At 36.6% G+C, this 6,071-nt stretch overlaps 1 pseudogene; it reads left to right on the forward strand.

Moving 5' to 3' along the window:
* The first annotated feature begins 1,013 nt into the window (after positions 1–1,013).
* LOC116007885 lies at positions 1,014–3,070 on the forward strand (annotated as a pseudogene).
* Positions 3,071–6,071: the final 3,001 nt, after the last annotated feature.

Below are 6,071 nucleotides of genomic sequence, written 5' to 3' on the forward strand. Positions count from 1 at the left end.
GATTAAATTTGGTAAAATTGCTATAGTCGAAAATTAACTTTAGGCCTTCTCATGACTTTTCCTATTTTAGTAGGAATATTTTTGCTCTTTATTTTTCTTTTATTTTCCTTCCATTGGTAATTATTCTAAAAATCTAAGGTTACCTAAAGTTCTAAATCAATTAAACTGAAAAATAACAAAAGAAAAATATTAAAAGACAAAAATGCCCTTACTAAAATAGGAAAAATCATGAGAAAGACTAAAATTGTCTAAAAATACCCCTCTGTCCCATTTTACCTGTCTTACTTTCCTTTTTAGTTTGTCCCAAAATGTTGTCCTCTTTCTAAAATTGAACATCAACATCATTCTAGTTTTTCCAATTTACCCTTATGACTTTTACTTTCTTTATTACTTTTATCTCCAAAAGTGAAAAAGTTGGAGGCATAATTGGAAAACACATCACATTTACTTTAATTTCTTAAAAAGCGCAAAAAGCAAATGGGACATCCAATTCGGGACGGAGGGAGTAATAGTCTAGGATGTTAAATTAAAAATGATAGTCTGTGACTAAATTTGAAATTGCTACTAAAGACAATAGACATCTGGTGGAAATATGAAATGAATTGAATATGATGTTACTCTAAAATCAAGGGCTAAAAAGTACAAGGAATACGAATAAGTTGAAGGAGTTGTCCAAACTTTGGGGCAATGCAGGCATAGCTGTGACCCTCCCAAGTAAGAGGTCACAAGTTCGACCCCCAGTGGAGGCGTTTTCTTCAGTAAATTGAGAAAGTATGTATGAACAGATATTACACATTTACATTGTAACAGGGTCAATACTCAATAGTATTAAAAAAAAAAGTTGAGGGAGTTGGTAAATGGTTATGTTATGGGCATGAGTGTAAATACACAAGGGACAACGGAGTCGCACTGTACAGTGTACACCCCTGCACAATATAGCAATTCTCATTTCATTGGTAGGTAGTAGGGAACAAAAGCTTAGCAGCGTTGCTTCTCATCCTCTTCTCGCTAGTCGCCTACCGGTACCGCCAAGCCCCGTTTGGGGAGACACGGTATACTATCCTCTCAATCTCTCTCTCTCTCTCTCTCTCTCTTTCTCTCAATTGACTCGAATTTAGGGTTTTTACTGGTAAAATCACTTACAATCGCAGAGGAGAATTCTCATGGCGGCAACTCTGCTCTCCAAGCCTACGCTTTCCTCTATTTTCCTCGGCCAGCAATTGTAAGTTCACGCCTTTTCACCTATTTCAAAAGGTTCAAATTTCTGTATTCTTAATTCTCCTTCCCTTTTTATTGCAGATGCAATAGAGGAAATTCGAAGAGTTCTCCACAGTGTGGGTGGATTCTCTCGAAGAGGTCTCAGTCGCGTGGGTTGAGCCTCATGGTCCCCAGGTGTGCGGTGGATACAGCGTCGTTTGGAGGTAACAAACTTTTATCCGCTTCTTAAGTGTGAGCGAATTTTATTTTATTTTATTTTTTTTTAAAAAGAGTAATTAAGCTTAAATTATGCCCAATGTTTAGTATATGAATTAAAAATTACAAAAAAAGCAAAAAGGAAGATGGACAACATGAGGAAATGCCTCTTTATAGTTATAGTTCTGAAGATGTTTGGTTGAAGTAATAGGGCAACATGAGGAAACAAGGGGTGCTGGGGGATTGATTGGTTTCTCTTTGTGGTTAATGAAGAAATGCACTTGCAAAACATTGACAAAAGACAGCATATGAAAGTTGGGAAGAGTTCATTTTCATTTGCCAGAATTCTTGTTAGCTTATATTTCAAGCATCATTTGCAGAATTAAGGAATGCATCAACTGGATATCTATGTAATGTTTGGTTTACTTGGTCAATAATTGGTTGAGCAGAAACTTTGGCTATTCTTCTTGCTACTTTTCTAGTATAGTAGTATTCCTGTTATGCACCACTAGAAATTAATGTGCTGGACCAATCATTCTGGCATGGACTCTTAACCCAGTTAACCATATTCCTTTTTTTCAAGTGTCAAGTTATTTTCCCTATAAGCATTGATTACCTTGCTTCTATCATGACTTTTGTACTTTCCAGGATTACTGAAGAGGAAAACCCCAAAAGTTAAATGGAAGCTATATGAAAATTCTGATACTAAGATATATGAACTGGAATAATGTGTCTGTTTTTTCATTTTAGAATCAGCTTCTCCTGTTTACCATTCCTCTTTTGTATGCAATTACTCATCTAAGGACTGACTTTTTTTTTTCTTTTTTTTTTGGATTTCTATAGGCAACATTCCTAAATTTTCTCGGGTTAATGTTTGGGACCCTTATAAGCGCCTTGGTATAACTCGTGATGCTTCTGAGGAAGAAGTGTGGGGTGCTCGCAATTTTTTTGTTAGATCAATATTCTGGTCATGAGAGAAGTATGGAATCCATAGAAGCTGCTTTTGAAAAAATACTGATGGCAAGCTACCTGAATAGAAAGAAGACAAAGATTAACTTGAAGACAAGACTAAAAAAGAAAGTCGAAGAGTCTCCACCATGGGTCAAGAACCTGCTCAGTTTTGTGGAAATGCCTCCTGGTGTTATTATTTTAAGAAGATTATTCCTGTTTGGATCATGGCAGTCTGGAGTGTAATGAATGCTGCTGAAGCTGGACCTGCTTTCCAGGTTTGTGTTGCATTTCCTGTTTCATTTACAAGAATAGCCACTTGAGCTTGACAGTTGGCATACTAATTTTTTTGCTGCAAGGCCTTCTTTTGTGGTATGCTCTCCCTACCAGAAAACTTGTGAATTTAGGATGCAACTTGCAACTTAATGTCTAAATAAGATAATACTATTAAATGACTAGCTTTGAAACTTAACTATAAAGTATGATGCTGCATGATTTAGGGTATGAATGCTAGTTTTTGCAACATTCTTGTTGCTAAGCTTGCTTTCGGTGCTCGAGTCTTAAAAATTATGCTGCGTGTGCTCATGCTTAGAGTGCTGATTGTTCACTTTAATGGTGTGCCATAGTGTGTGCCTCAGGAAATATTCACATTCATTGAATTGATTGTTCACTTACAATTTGAAGAAATGTTCACTTTAAAAATACAAAATTTTCACATTTAATAAACTAAGGGTGTGTTTGGAAACCCGGAAAATGACTTCTGGAAAATGAGTCATTTTCCAGATAACATTTTCCTTTCCGGTGTTTGGTTGCATTCCGGAAAACTGTATTGATATGTTTGGTTCATTTTCTAGAAAATGAACAAATTGTAATCCAAAGTTAAAATCGCATATTCTATCAATTATTATCATTATTTATCCAAATAATTCAAGAGACATCTTTTTAAACAAGCAAAATTAGTGTTATTTAAAAAAAACACTAATTTTATTATAAAAAAATAAAAAAAAATAACAAACACTTGGAAACCAGAGAGTCTCTGGTTTCCGACCCTCTAGAATTTCAATAGTTAAGACTAACCTTCAGCCATAGTTGTCTTTAGAATTGCCTTTGCTTGATGCTGTTGTATGTGTTGATAGTTCTTGCAAAGTGTCTGGTAGAATGGCTCCCACTTGTCTCAGGTTCAATTTAGATGGTGTATCAAGCAGTAACCTGAGCAGTGGGGACCCCTTTATATAGCCTATTGAACCATCAATATAGGCTTTTGTAACGGTTGTAACAACAACCGTTACAATATCTGATTTTAATATACCATATTATGGCTATTGAAGGCCATCAATTGCACCACAACTTAATGGAAATGTTACATTCTCCACTTGGTGCAATTACAAACTCAAAGAAAACAAAAAACATGAACTATAGAGATACGTCCTCTTATAGTGAGTAGCATCTACTATAATCACAATGTAACTTGTTCTCTAAGCATTTTCTTGTGGTAACCAAAACTTAATGGATAAACCTTATGTTTAATCCAGGTCCAAAAATATATTTTCTCAACAAAATGTGTGCACAATACAATAACGAGAAAATATCTGAATGCTTTAAGAATTTCATATAACAATAACTGTATGTATACAAACTTTACAAATGGGAGCAAGTCCCATTTTCTCAACAAAATCCCTAAACTTGAATGGTGGCATGCCTTTAGTTAGGGGATCAGCAATCAACTCAGTGCTTATGTGCTCAATGACCACTTTCTTATCCTTAACACGTTCCCTTATGGCTAAGTACTTGGTGTCGATATGCTTGCTTCGACTCCCACTCTTATTGTTCTTAGCCAGGAAAACCGCAGCTGAGTTGTCACAATAAACCTTTAACGGCTTAGAAATAGAATCCATAATTCTAAGCCCTGAAATGAAATTCTTAAGCCATACACCTTGAGATGTAGCCTCAAAACAAGAAACGAACTCGGCTTCCATGGTTGAAGTGGTGACAAGAGTTTGTTTAACACTTCTCCATGAAATAGCTCCACCGGCCATAATGAAAATGTTTTCCGAAGTTGATTTCCGAGAATCAACGCAACCGGAAAGTCCGAGTCAGAGTACCCAACAATGTCTAAAGTGTTCATCTTCCTGAACACAAGCTTATAATCCTTGGTACCTTTGAGATACCTCAAAATCTTCTTTGCAGCTCTCCAGTGGTCTAAACCGGATCACTTTGATATCGTCCCAGCATTCCAACAGCAAAGGCGATGTCCGGCCTAGTACAGACTTGAATATACCAAGACAACCGACAACCGAAGCATAGGGAATATTCTTCATTGATTCTCTTTCAAAATCATTCTTTGGACACTGGTCCAAACTGAATTTATCACCTCTCACAATAGGAGCTGGACTCGGTGAACAATCCTTCATCCGAAATCTTTCTAAGACTTTGTTGATATAGGTTTCCTGCGATAGTCCCAGAATGCCCCGGGATCTATCCCTATGGATCTTTATGCCAATGACATAAGATGCCTCACCCATATCTTTCATATCAAAGTTCTTAGAAAGGAATTGTTTAACCTCGTGCAGCATTCCCTTATCATTTGATGCAAGCAAGATATCATCCACATATAAAACAAGAAAACAAATTTTACTCCCACTTGTCTTCTGGTATATACAATGGTCTAGGATACTTTCAACAAAACCATATGATGAAATGACTCCGTCAAACTTGATATACCATTGGCGGGAGGCTTGTTTTAATCCATAAATGGACTTTTTGAGCTTGCAAACCAAATGATTGCCTTCACTAGAAGAGAATCCTTCAGGTTGTTTCATATAAACCACCTCTTCTAGATCACCATTAAGGAATGCCGTTTTCACATCCATTTGTTGCAATTCAAGATTGAAATGTGCAACCAAAGCCAAGATTATGCGAAGTGAATCTTTCTTTGATACAAGAGAAAAAGTCTCCGTGTAATCGATGCCTTCTTTTGGATTGAATCCTTTAGCAACGAGCCTAGCCTTGTATCGCTCGATGTTGCCTAATGAGTCCTTTTTAGTCTTATAGACCCATTTACAGGCAATGGCCTTGGCCCCATTAGGCAACTCAACAAGGTCCCAAACCTCATTGCTCCGCATAGAATTCATTTCTTCTTTCATGGCTTCAAACCATAAACCAGACTCTTTACAATTTATGGCTTGGTGAAAACGTTTTTGATCATTTTCAGCTCCAACATCAGACTCTTGTAGATACACTATGTAATCACTAGAAATTGCAGATCTTTTATCTCGAACAGATCGCCTCAAAGTTGAACTACCATCTCCTTGAGAAGTTAGCGGTTCAACTACCGCTTCAGGAATTTCCTGAATTGGTTGATCGGTTGAGATATTATCAGCATCTCGTGGAATTTCTTCAATAGGTGTTCAATACCCGTTTGATCTTGAGGGGTGACTGAATATTATCAACCTATATGATGATAGAAGGACATGATTCAGTATGATCATGATTAGAAATCAAGAATCCATCTTGAAACTAATCATGTCATTTTCAAGAAACTTAGATCTCTTTCCACGATACATATGCGTGTTTGGGGATACCCGTCTGAGGTAAGGATATATAACCCACAAGAAAAGAAGTTAGACCCAAGGACTATTAGTGGTTTCTTTATTGGATACGCACAGTCCTCCAAAGGGTATAAGTTTTATTGTCAATCTCATTCAACTAGA

The sequence above is a fragment of the Ipomoea triloba genome, chromosome 16, assembly GCF_003576645.1.
Source record: "Ipomoea triloba cultivar NCNSP0323 chromosome 16, ASM357664v1".
NCBI lineage: Eukaryota > Viridiplantae > Streptophyta > Magnoliopsida > Solanales > Convolvulaceae > Ipomoea > Ipomoea triloba.